Genomic DNA, 14167 nt, shown 5'->3' with positions numbered 1-14167 from the left:
TCGTAGCCCGAGGCCTCATCCTACGCGCGGCTCGGGGGACGACCAGGTTGGGAAAATTTCTTTATAACCTATTTTTCAAACCCTAATCACCACATAACCTTTTCCAGCTGTCATTGGATGAAAAATATGAGTTCTTGGGTTAATTTGGGAGCTTGTGGGTGATTAGGAAGATTAGGAGTCATCAACATCATTGTATGATCGTTAATTGTAGTAGTTAACGAGTCAAGTGCATACCTTGGTTTGCGAAAAGTCCATTACACGCGTTACCAGGTGAGTTCATGCTTTTTCCTAGTTGTTTTCTGGATTGAAAGCAACAAAACTATTTTCGTATACTTGTTTTTGGTATTGAAAACAACAAAACATTTTCCTTACTTGTTTTCTGGATTGAAAACATGGACATACTTACATACTGGTTTTCTTGATGAAAACGCAGTGACTTACTTTGTTTTCTGGATTGAAAACATGGACATACTTACATACTGGTTTTCTGGATGAAAACGTAGCGACTTACTTTGGATTTATGTAGTTTCTTATATATCACAAGTGTATACTAGATGCCCTCATATCACTTAAAGTCCTTACATACCTTGAACCGTTAGGATGGGATCGCGGGAAATTTAAGTAGTACTACTGGGTTTGACAAACCCCACCTGCTATAACTCGACTAGAGGCCGGACGGGTGTAAATTGTCCTAACATACATCGCCAGTGTTTTATGATAGACCTGGTAAGAAGGCATACAGACAGTCAGCTTTGGTTCAAACGTCTAGTAGCTTGTAAATGGGTTAGCTACCCTGGTATACTTGTAAAGTGCTAAATCTACATATACAACTGATGCTACGTATACTATCTATACTATATATATTACTTTTTACTACAACTTATGAACTCACCAACCTCGTGTTGACCCTTGAGTATTTATACTTGCCCAGGTTGCTAGGTGTGCTAAGGAGCGGGTTGCATTGCATATGTCAGGATTCACACTCGTCGCATGAACTTTTATTTCACATTGTTTATACATGATGGGTTGCGCGTGGTCAAACACATGGTTTATTGTTTATCTTAAAGCACTTACTTTAACGCTTCCGCAACACTTTTAAATTGTCAGATTGGATTTTGTTTTCTCAACTTTGAATGAGACTTAAATAAATGTTATGAATACTTTAATTTGGTTGTTTGGTATAACGAATGAGCTAGATCCTAGTATGTCACACGCCTCGCGGTATAACTCCATTAGTCGAAATTTGGGGGTTGACACTTACCACTTAAGGTAAGTGTATTAACTAACACATAGGAGTATGCACACAGCCCCGAAAAACATCACAGATAAAAGGGGCAAGAAACTCACCTGGAGTCTCTTCCTTTTGGAGTATATGGTCACCCATCTTTTCAACTGAGCACGACTAACTGTTTAACAAATTTACAAGTATCAATCACCTTGTTCTAACTACCCCGAACTTATAAGTTAACGAACCAAACTTCTAAGTTAACGGTCCGAACTTCTAAGTTACCAAAACCCCTTAACAACGGGGGAGGAGGGGTTCGACTTGAAAAACACCTTTTCGGCTCGAAAAACACTCATTCGGATCGAATGGGATTCATTCGACTCAAATGGAATCCATTCGGCTCGAATGGGTTCCATTCGAGTCGAATGGATCCATTAGATTCAAACAGATCCGTTCGAGTCAAATGACTCAGCTTGTTTCCAGTTCGTCGCGACTCGTTTCGGGTCATTTCACTCGCCACTTTACACGTTTGCTACACCCGTTTTATCATTAGGACAAGTTTCAGGTTATAAAACTTTTATTTCCTTGATCGGTAAGACCCGCACACCACATGCTCATTCCATCTCTCCCGACTAACATTCTTACTACAAAGTTTACACTTTTCTTGCTTAACAAGACCCGATTCATCTAAATCTTTGAATCTTAACACAAACTAACACAAAAACCTAACCTTTAATCTAAAACATAACTTTATAGATTTGGTTTTGTTTGGATCTTGAACCTCTTGTGAATCTAGACGGGTTTCCTAGTTGAATGAATACGAATCAACCTTGCTCAAAATTGGACCTTGAATGAAATAAGGAAGAAAGGGAGTGTTTGTGTGTGTACAGAGGGTGTGTATGTGTGTCTGGAGTTTGAAGATGGATGAATGAGGATGTTTAGGGTTTTAGGAATATTTATGAACTTATATACTCCAAGCCCATGGGTATTAGGCCTGTAACCATTTTCAAGTCCATATACAAATCCTAACCCCAACACACCGTCCCAATATTATTTAACTATAGGATCTGAGTGCTAGCAAGCCATTCGAACTTCTAACTTCTATCGTGTTGATTACCTACAAAATAGTGAGTTTAATGACCCCACTTTTTAAATCGTTTTACGAACTTTTGGGGTGAAAAGCTTGCTGATATATATCTATATACTTGGAATTGTTTGATGATGGGAATTATCTAAGTGCTAACACACAAAAGTCCCATGAACACAGTGATTAACTTTGAGCCGGGTTTGTGAATAGTAGTATTAGTTTGACAAACCCAAACGGAATCGGCCTAGTTTCCGTGTAACACATAACACCGTTTGTGCATGACCATAATTATATAAATATTCTATGTAGTGTTAAACATAACTACTCAGGGCATGTTGTGGGCAGAAGGGGGGCCACAGTGGTTGATTATGCGTAGGAAATGGAGGCACGCAACACGAACGAATAGTCAAGGCTTCACTATAGCTTAGCATAATTACATCATAAACATACAAACAAACATATTGGCAAACGTACTTACATACATACATATTTACATGCGTATATACAAACTATGACTTGTGATTAAGCAAAACTGATTTCTTGAAATTCGTGAAACTCTCCAACTCCTATAGTTGACCCTTTTTAAACGTGCTTTACAGGTGTACTAGATTTGAATTAGAAAGCTAATGTGCTACGTGTTGGACTTGCGATTAATGCTGGGTAAATTGATGCAAGTATGCTGGTAAGAAGTAAAGCAGCTTAACATGCTGGTTTAGATTTGTATCACCTAGTCTGTAAAAGAGGTTAGAACGATGTAAAATATTGTAAATTAGTTTGTGTTGTTCTTTACAAACAATGTGGTTGATACCAGAGGTGTCTGTTACATTCCTGTTTAACACTTCTGCAATTTCCTAGTCGGGTGTGACATTAACTAAAGTAAATAACGACACACAATAAATAATATAAAAAATTCTTTTATTATAACCTTCTTCAAATGCGGATGTTACAAGTCTTCCATCCTTAAAGAGGTTTCGTCCCTGAGAGCGTATACGGATCTAGATCTATGATGACATCGTGATAATCATTGTGTGATCAATATGATTAGGATGAATACGGTTAGTGTGTGTTTGTGTGTGTTCAGAGAGGAATTTGACAGAGTAACGAGGCAAGGATTCAATAATAAAAGTTCTGTTCATTACTAATAATGTTTACAAGTATATATAGATTATGACATGTTCGTGAACATAAACCTTGTCGAATGTGTCATTCGTTACATTAAATCTAAAGAATGAACAGACTCATTCGTGTTTACATTAGTCTTAACGAATTGCCCATCATTCATTGTCACATTCGTTAAGCAGGGTTAACGAATATGGCTTACACTTATAACGAATGTAGCTTATTCGTTACGGGGTAACGAATAGCTTTACAAAAGAGCGAATGGGGTAATTACCAAAATACCCCTTACATTATCTAGTAATATAATAATAATATAATAAAGACCGAGACGCCCAAGTTGTGTATCAACAAAATCCCCCCTCGTCTAGAGCTCTTAATATTTACTTCTGGAACATCTCCGTCTTCCAGTCAGTGCAACTATAAATCTTGAACGCATAACAGACACGAACAACCCGCTGAAACTGCATCGCAAGATCATAATCGCTTACGTTTGCAAATCAATTCTGATTCTAAAATAAAGCGTCGTTATCAAACTCCGATAAGTTAACAAGCCACATCGGATCAATCACATGTATAACACTCGTGTTAGATCCGGTTCCCAAAACTATCACTGCTTCACCCGTCCGATTATCATAATACCATATGTTGAACGTAGTGAATAGACTCTGTGGAAAGATCTTCATTGGTGCCCTTTTCATCGTCTTCAGCGGCTTGACTTGGAAAACCATTTTTTCCAGCCAGTGCGGGGATCAATTTCATCAATATATTTGTGTGTCGGCACTTGCGGCTTGAAGAAGTTAAACCCAAATCTGGTCTCATGTTGCAGATGATCATAGAACCACTCAGCCCATTGATCTTTTCCCCGATTAAACAACATTCGGTTGGCTAAGGTTCTCACATCCCATCTTGGCATAGTCAGAATATCGTGAGGACGCTTAAAATAATAAATACCGTGTTCCAACTTAACAACATATACTTTAAGCTCCGCATCATAATGCCAAGAAACCAAGTCACCTTTCACGTCTTTAACACTTTTGTACTTCTTCGTCCGCATCACATGATGCTCGAACCTTCGCCAGTCTGACTTCCTTTAGTTCATTGTATCTGAAGGTTTCGATCATCTTATTCATACGCTTCACGTCTTACCCAAACATACCATTCAAAGCACATATTCGTTTCTTTTCCTTTGTAGATAAATGACTTGTTTCAGTCTCTTTATTCCACCTCTCTCTTTCTTCACGTAGACTCTACTCTGCTGCCTCAAAATGTTCAGTAGTGAAAAACAGAATACCTGAATCATAGTTGTTATCAGCATAAAGATCAGGGTATTCTTCAGCAGTTACATCTTCAACTTCCACTTCTTCAAACTCAGGCACATTCCCACGTGGAATGCTTGGATTAGTACTATCTGCAAATTCAATCTCCACTTTAGCTGTCTTCCCCAATTCCTCGACCTCATCTTCATTCAGATCCAGAAGTAGGGCAATTTGTTCTTTGGTTATTGAATGGTCAACAAACTCACCCTCTTCGATCTCATCAGCATAACCATACTATACACAATCCCGTTCATTCCCACAAACAAAATCATATTAGCCGTAATAACATCGATTGGCTTTGCTCGTGTATAATCCTTATATGGCACAATCTGAAAATTATTACCCTCACTACTACCACCAATACTCATCTCAACTCGATTACCTACCGACGGTGTATTATTACCACCCGGTTGCTGATCACCAACGTTCCCTTCATCCGGATCTTCATCATCATTCCTCAATTTCTTTAGCTCAACATCTTTTCATGTAAGTTGGAGGATGATCTCATCTTGCTTACCTAATCTCTCACCCCTGAGCTAAAACTAGGGCCTTTAATTCCCTATTTTCTTTCTGAATAAATCGAATATATCGAAACATATTCCACTGCGCTAGCTCATGAGCTACTCGATCTGCTTGCATCTGAGTTTGTTGCAAATGCAACAGATTCAGCATGTGAAACCACTGAGCTTGGGAAGGCATACCATAAAAATTCGGATGGACAGGTTGCATATGACCCTGAGGACGATTGCATGTCATGAATGAGTGCTCAGGTCACCCTGAGGACGATTGAATGTCATGAATGAGTGCTCAGGTCTTGGTAACACAGTCGGAGTGACTAGAGTAGCAGGAGTAGTCGGCTGAGGACTAGACATATGTGCTAGCATAGTCTGTAACACATATCCAAAGTACAGATCCGACATAGTTGTAGTCATCAAATCCAAGGGCGGAGGTACTGGAGAAACTGGCATATGAACTGGAGTAGGAGATCGCGTAACAACAGGAGATCTCGGAATCATCTGAGGAGTAGGAGAAGTAGGAATCGAAGTTGGAATAGATAGAGGTGTAAACGGTCACGTAGATACAAATGGTTGACTTGGAATCTCGATTCCTGGGCCCCGTCTTACCCTTGCGTCTTCGGTTTGTCGCCCTTTTCCACCATCGGCTCTTTACCCTTTCTCTTGCGTTTCTGGGCATACGTTAACTCAGCACTCGGCCCCTGACCACCATCACCACCATCATTTCCACCATCACCACACTCACGCTAGGATTCTGAATCATCATGAGCCTAATGATCGTGAGAAGGGGCTTCATAGTCAATATTAGCAAGATCGCCAATCAAATGCTTGTACCTCGGCTGATCTTGAATACTTTGACCATGGTAAGAACGTAACCGCCTCATCGTCTCAGCATTCATATGTTCCAGCTTCATCAAATCAGATGGATCTTTAAATAAAGTAGGCTGGAGATCATCAATCATAAGCTGCAAGAATCTGAGATACATTAATAACTTGTGTCTGCTCCTGAGATTTTCCTTTAAGTGATAGAAACCCAGTTCAGAAAATTTGAACGGTTTGTTAAGTACAAGGGCTTCACACGCCGATTACAGCATGATACGGCATTCATCATATCCACCCTTTCTACCACCAAGACAATGGATTAGCACATGCATCAAGCACTTGTATTGCTCACACTAGTATGCTTTGTTGTACATAGACTTATCCAAATCCCCCTTGTATTTAATCCTCCCAAACAACCCACGTATCAAACTCACACCGGTCATCCATAGTATCCACAAACCCCAACACATCTCTAATAACTCCCATATCTATTACCACACGTTTCTCTTGAATCGTCACCTCAATCTGATTCCCTTTCTTGTTGAATGTGGCGGTATTCCAAAAGGCAAGAATAATACTTTGGTAAACCAAAGTCTGAGTAGAAATCCCCTTGTAGATTCTGGATCGTAGTAGGAAGTTAATCATTCTGCCAAAGATCGGTGAATCTTCAAAGTTATTGTGTAAAAAGGCACAAATATTGTGCTTTTTATCCCACGGAAATAAAACAGGAGCTTGCTCGGGTTCAGCAACTTGTTCTGGAGTCTGGACCTTCGGTTGCTATTCTGGAATAACATCTGGTTGTTGCTCGGGAACTGGATTCTGAAGAATCTCGTCAGCAATTCTTGTTAACAAGAATAAAATGTTAGTAAAATATCCAAAAATACTCTACGGATTAACGAATGTCATGTTCATTTGTAATTACATCAAAACGAATGATCACATTCGTATGAGAGTAAGTTGAATTAATTAGTCGCATTCGTTAATATTAACGAATTAGCCTATTCGTTAACTGATTTGTAACCTTAATATCCACATTCGTTGCATCTTAATGAATTAGTTAACAAAGTTGTTAACCTATTAGCTATGTTAGCGAATGAGCTAATCATTCGTTAATTCCATAACGAATTGGCTTGTAAATTAACCTTTGACTATCAGATGTCAAAATGTAAAGAACTTTGACTCGTATAAGGTCAAAGACGACGAACATCATCAATAAATCCTTGATTCCTTATCAATTTTCACGATCAAACTTAATGAATAGAATCGAAAACTTGTTTAATACATTACACCATGAATTTCGTTCCCTATAATCACCAAAATTGATAGTTTTTGAATTGTTAACTATGGTTTATATCAGTTTAACTAATCAATTGATTAAGCCCTAAACCATGAAGGATATTCTATGAATCTGATATCCCTGTGATCGCCATTACCTATAGAACAAAAGTGTGTCAGTCAATTGATCTAATATGCAGGCAAGAGAGCATGTAAAAATTTTGCAAGAGTATCGTTAAGAAAGCGATGAAATAGTGAATCAGGCGAATGAAAAGTCCATTCGCCGCTTTGGGATTATAACCCCTCAATAATTTCACGTAGATCAAGGTCATTTGTTTAAGTTTACCTAATGAATGTCCTTATTGTCAGGACCGTAAATCTGGTGTAACCTTAATAAAGTTGACAAGAACACATAGATCTAATAACCCGAAGGCCAGTTGGATATCCTGACGGAATTAGGATATTCAATGAATGGGAACAAAGGCATGATATAATGACAATGAAACAATAAATAATATTCAGTAAGAACAGATTCAAAGACAAAGATTCACTACATTTAATATTTCATTTATTGTAACAGTAAAGGAATATCTAGGGTTTCGTGACGGCGGCGGTGATACGAGGAGACAAAGAGAATATTCGATGGAATGTTTGTGCCCTCGTATTGTGTGCGCTTTGTCGTCGTCCGTGCCCTGACATTCCTTCTAGAATCCTAATTGTTACATAATGATTGACTAAAACAAAATACAAGTGTAGATGACTTCAAGCATGATGTATATCTTGCTTGAGCAAACTTGTTATGCAGTGTATGCTCGATGAGTTGCTTCGAGCAAACTTTACTTAGAATAATTTTAGATAGAAGTTATTCTTCTCTAGCATGCTTCATTCTTCTTGACTAATCCTTGCTTTGCTCGAAGTTGTCCTTCGAGCAAGCCTATTCTTCTTGATGTCTTCAATTTTGTCTTGAAATTATTAGTAATCTTCATCATGCTCGGATGTGAAGCTTGCTTGGAACTGAACTATGCTCGAAGTCTATACTTCACAACATTGACATCTTCTTATTGCATCCTTGCTCATCACCAATGTGCTCAGACATCCTGTGTTCAGATTACTTGGCTAAAACTTGAATGATCAAGCTGTTTGTTCGATTGGCAATCCATACTTGATAGAAGAACACTCTTTCTCGGAGAAGTGTAGCTTGCTCGAAGCCTTCAACACTTAGAAGAATATGCTCGAGGTAGTAAATCATGCTCGATGACCTAGGCTTCCTCGTATTCCATACTTAGCCGTTTTCTTGAGGTTGTTGAGAAGATTCCAATCTTCCTTTGTATAAATCTGACTCAACAATCTCCCCCTAGATTGGAACAAACTCAAATGCACCAAAACGTACCTGTATATAGTTACACATGTATCAGCTTTCTAAAGATAGTCAATTTAAGCACAAATGTTGTTGATACGTGTTTTGTATGTCTCGATCTTTATTAGGACTTTAATGTAATAGGTTAAACGTATGTGTGAAAGGCTCGTAAACTACTCCAAAAGCTCGGTTTCTTCTTCCTTGTAACCCATAACCTACAATATGAATAAACTTACGTAAAACCTATATAAAACGAGTAAAAACATATAAAATACAATACATTACGTAGATAAAAGGTGCGGAAAATACGTGTGTTTTACAACACATCAGAATGTAACACATTCGTATTAAATGTAAGCTCATTCGTTAACCTAGATGACGAATGAGATAACAAATAAGGGCTTTTCGTTATCATTAAAGTATTATTGAATAAGTTTGTTTATTTGTTAAAGTAATTGTAACGAATGACCTATTCGTTAACATTATCTTAACGAATAGAATCATCGTCTATATATACCCTGTAATCTATTTTAAGGTAATAGTTCTGATTTATCCTTGATTCTCTCTCGTTACTCTGTCTATTTGTCCTCTCAACACACACACAAAACACTAAAGTAACCCTAGCCTAATTGTATTCATACTTAACAAGATCATCATTGTAATAACAAGATCTAGATCCGATTACGCTCTCACAGTGGTATCAGAGACTTGGATCTGATCTTTGATGATTCTCGTGGTATTAATCGTATAATTGATCATGAATTGGATTCATATCATGACGAATTAATTGAAATTGAAGTTTAATTGATTCAAATTGAAACAGAGACTCAGAGTTGATTGAAAATTGAACTGTTCTAAGTGTATCGAATCATTGTTAAGGTATTATTGATTGAGAAATGGAGGTTTGAGGTTAAACTGAGTTTGAATTGAATTTTGGATTGGTTTGTTGTGAGTTCGGATTGTTTGGTTGATCTGGATTGATTAATTGATGAGTTTGATTGTTGTTCGTGAGTTCAGACAAGTATAGTGAGGTTTGGATTTAGTCTACGAGTTGATTGATATCGATTTCAGGAACTTCGGACGAGATTAAACGGAGATCTGAGTTTTTAAAAGTTTGAAGATATGAGTTTTTATTCGTTAACCGATGAATACTGATTCGTTATACTGTAACTACTCATTCGTTAAGTCCTAACTGCCCATTCGTTAAGGCTTAACTGTTCATTCATTCAAACTTTGCTGTTTATTTGTTAAAATCTTAGTCATTCGCTAAATCTGATTCCTTATTCCTCTTAAGCTGATTCGTTATTCACATTCATCATTCCTCATTCGTCTATACTCATTCGTTATCCAATTTCGTTTCATTTTTTAACGAATATTGATTCATTCGTTAATTAGTTCATTCGTGAAAATCATTAACGAATATCATTCATTCGTTAATCTTTATAATACACATTCATTACTGTGTACCCATTCGTGTGAACAGTTGTTTCCTCATGGCTTCGCAAAACGTTTCTTACTATGCATTAGCATCTCAGAATGCTTTAATGCAGCAGATGCTGACCATTGATAATGAAATTGACAGTCACAACAAATGTCCCAAATTATTAAAACTTTCAGACTTTGCTCGTTGGGAACCAAGGTTCCGTGCTCACTTGGGATCAGTTCATCCAAGTAGCGTACGATTTCTCGATGATGTGTATGCAGCACCTTTGGTAGGAAGTGACAACATGGGGTGGACTCCGAAGGAATTCAAAGATTATGAAACTAAAGAGTTTGAAAGATTTTGAAAGTGAAACTAAGTCTTATTCAACTCTTACTGTGGCATTACCGGAACAAATTTTTCATCAATACAGTACCATTAAGATTTGTGCTTAATTGTTCACAACTTTGAAAACAAGAAGTTTGGGGAACACTCTTGAGAGTAAGAAGACTCTCGTAAAATTTCAATTTAGAAATTTTATTTTGATGAAAAATGAGACGGTTGAAGAGATGATTAACCGATTTAGTCATCTGATTGTTGTGATGTCAAGTGTCAATCTTGAGCCAACTAAAACAGATAAGGTTGATACACTGAAGAATGCCTTTCCTCCTTCATATTCGACTTTCCTGTTTGTATTGAAAGAAAACGGTTTATTTCGAAACATAGAGCTTACAACTGTGCAATTCATCAACAAGATTGAGGAAAGGGAATTTGATATCAAATGTCAAAACTCGTTGAAGGAAAATCAAAACCAGCAATCCTCAAATCAAAACCCTTCACTCTATGGGGGTCTATGCCAGCAAATAATTCGTCAAGTTCTGTACCAATTAATGCTTTCTTTTCTCAATCTCAAGAAGAAATTCCTATGTAAACTGTCCTCCTAATGTGTGCTTTATGGCCAATAGAGCTAATGCAAGCACAAATGCTCCAGCTTCAAGCTTGCCTAAAGTAAATATGCAAGAGGCTGAACAACAGTTTGCATTCTTGTGTGCTTTCATGACTTCATATGAACAGCTTGTCGGAAGCAAGATAGAAAAATTCTATCTTGCTAGAATTAGATGAATTCTCCATCCCAGATGATTTGATTTGTTAAATTGTTGTGGAAAAATTCTAGGTTGGTAGAATTAGATGAATTCTCCATCCCAGATGATTTGACAAATTTTATGGGTTTAAATATGGTGCTCTTTGTCTTTTCTTGAACATGTTTAGATTTTGATTTGTTAAATTGTTGTTCGAGTTCAGTAACTTTTGAAGTGTCATCCTGATATACAATTTCAATCATTTCAAGTTTAAGAAGGTGCAATGGAACTTCTTTGTCTGAAAAAATTTTGGACAAACCCTTCAATTTAAAAACTTTCCTAGTCGAGAAACAGACTGAGGATTGACAAATTTCATCAACTCCTCATCAGTGATAGTCTAGTCAGCTTATCTGATTTCTTCGAGTTAGAAATTACATTAGACCTTTTCACTGAACCTCCCAACGACTTTGAGCCATAAACCGCTTGCTCAAAATCTTCAGGTTCACACAGAATGTGGTTGTCAACAGGTATATCTTTGTTTTTCACAATCTTATAGGGTTCAGTTAACTCCTCGATTTAACCATCCAATTCATTTTTAGTAAAAATAGTGTTACTTTTGATATGAATTGGTTCTTGAGTAGTTTTGGTTGAATCAACATCCTCAGATTTAACAGTCGGCATATTTGAGCATTTTTCCACATCGGGAATGCTACTGTAATCTCCCTTAAAAGGAGGAGGAATCTCGACATATCCCAAACCTCTTTTTCCATTTTCCATTTCATTCAAAAGAAATGATGAATCTCTAAATTTTCCAAGCTTATTTTTAAGTTCCGTCACTTCATTTTCGAGATTAGAAATATAGGTTCGGAGTCGAAGAATCTCCTTAAAATGTTGATCAACAACGATATTCTTACACTGAATCTTAGCTTTAAGATCATGATTGCTTTCAGACAGTTTTTGAATCTTAAGAGTTGAATGTTCTAGTAATTTTGATTTCTGTTTGTAGCATTCATTGATCATAAAGTGATCTTTTGTGAGAGTATTGTTCTGATTTAAAGCTGTTTCAAGTTTGGCTTTAAGTACAGCACATTCAGCACACTCAATCACTTCAGATGAAGATTCAAATGTATTAATTTTTGGTTTAGGACATACCTCATCAATCTTAGCCATACATGCATAAGATTCAACTTGATCAGGAATTGATTCGGTTTGAGATGGCGGACTTTGATCAGTATCCGTCTTAGAGTTAGATGAATCACTTTCCTCAGATACATTATCACTGCTATCATCTTCGAATTTCTCTACTGGTTCAACGATTGCCATATTAGCTTGATTTCCCAAAAAACGTTGAGACCAATCAACAGCTTCATTAACCACCAGAGCTTGAGTAGCAGGAGACTTATCTTGTTCACCACCAGTCGTTTTACTCTTATCCCCACCAGATGAATTCTTCCCTGAAGATCTATCTGAATTGCGTGGCCCAGAATATTCTTTTCTTGGCTTATCACATTCTTTGGCAAAATAACCAAATTCCCCGCAATTGTAACATTTCACCTTCAGTTTATCGAATCCCACCCTTTTATTCAAAGTTGGAAGATCTTTCCTAGTTTGCTGCATGAATCTCTTGACTTTTCTAACAATCATAGCCATGTTACACTTGAGATCCATTAACTCAAGATCATCTTGGTCGATTTGATCATAGTCTTCATCTGTTAGTTCACTTGTGGCTTCAAGAGGCTTGTGTATGACTAGATAATTATCTTTTTGCCTATCATTCGGGGAGATATGCTAGAGTGCATACCATATCTTCTAATGTTTCACCACATCAGACTTAGCAAGATTTAGGTTTATATCACATAGGCAAATACACATTATGGAAGGCTACCATACTATGTCAATGACTGTATTTCAAGCCTTTTAAACTTATAATCCATGTGTTAGTTGTCTCAAACAATTTTTTATCATTTTCCAAAGGTTGGATACAATTTCTATCCAAAGTCACGCAATTCATTCAAACATGAAGAATCCTTCACTCGAGCAAACTCAAAGTTTATCATTACTAAGCATGTGCTCGAAAAACTTCATGAAGGCTCGATGATGTGCTCGAGAAATAGTCATGTGCTCGAAATACTAGGAAGTTTTCCAAAGCATGTGTCTATGCTCGAGCAGCTGAGACATGTCATCTCTGCTCGAAATAGGTCTTCAAGTAGCACTGTTTGTGCTCGAGGAGCAACAACCACGCTATCAAGCACAGAGTCATGCTCGCCGTACTTAACTCATACAAAATATATCAAGTATGCACAGATTTAAGTACAAAGAACATGAACATCAAATACATGATATCTTTCACACAAACAAGTCACAAATCATGATTCATTCACTCAAAATTATCAGTCAAGCATAGCAACAAATCATGTAAACAATCACAGTGAGCAATACATATACTCAGTAAGCATCTCACTTAAGCACACATCATCAATTAGATTTCATCAGCATTTATCATACCTAGGCATTTTAACAGAAAATGAAACCTGGTTTAATCTAAAGGTTTGGTGAACAAATCAGCCAAATTGTCAGATGTATCTACCCTTTTCATTTCTATTAAGCCTTTTTCACTACAGTCCCTAAGAAGTGATGTCTAATTTCAATGTGTTTAGTCTTAGAGTGATGAACAGGATTTTTGACTATAAACATAGCAGCAGTATTATCAATCAAAATAGGAGGGAGTAAGAAATTCAGACCATAACCCAGTAGTTGATTTTGGATCCATAGAACCTGTGCATAGCAAGCAGATGCAGCAACGTACTCAGCTTTACCAATTGAGATGGACACTGTAGTCTGCTTCTTGCATTGCCAAGACACTAGCCTGTTTCCAAGAAACTGGCAGCCTCCTGAAGTTGACTTCTTACTTATGTTGCAACCATCATAGTCACTGTCTATATAGGCCATCAA

The sequence above is a fragment of the Bidens hawaiensis genome, unplaced genomic scaffold (assembly GCF_021521415.1).
Source record: "Bidens hawaiensis isolate Kalapana, Puna unplaced genomic scaffold, B.hawaiensis_p1.1 tig00005307_1, whole genome shotgun sequence".
Classification (NCBI taxonomy): domain Eukaryota; kingdom Viridiplantae; phylum Streptophyta; class Magnoliopsida; order Asterales; family Asteraceae; genus Bidens; species Bidens hawaiensis.
The sequence above is the reverse complement of the archived record's forward strand: the minus strand, read 5'-3'. Positions refer to the sequence as shown.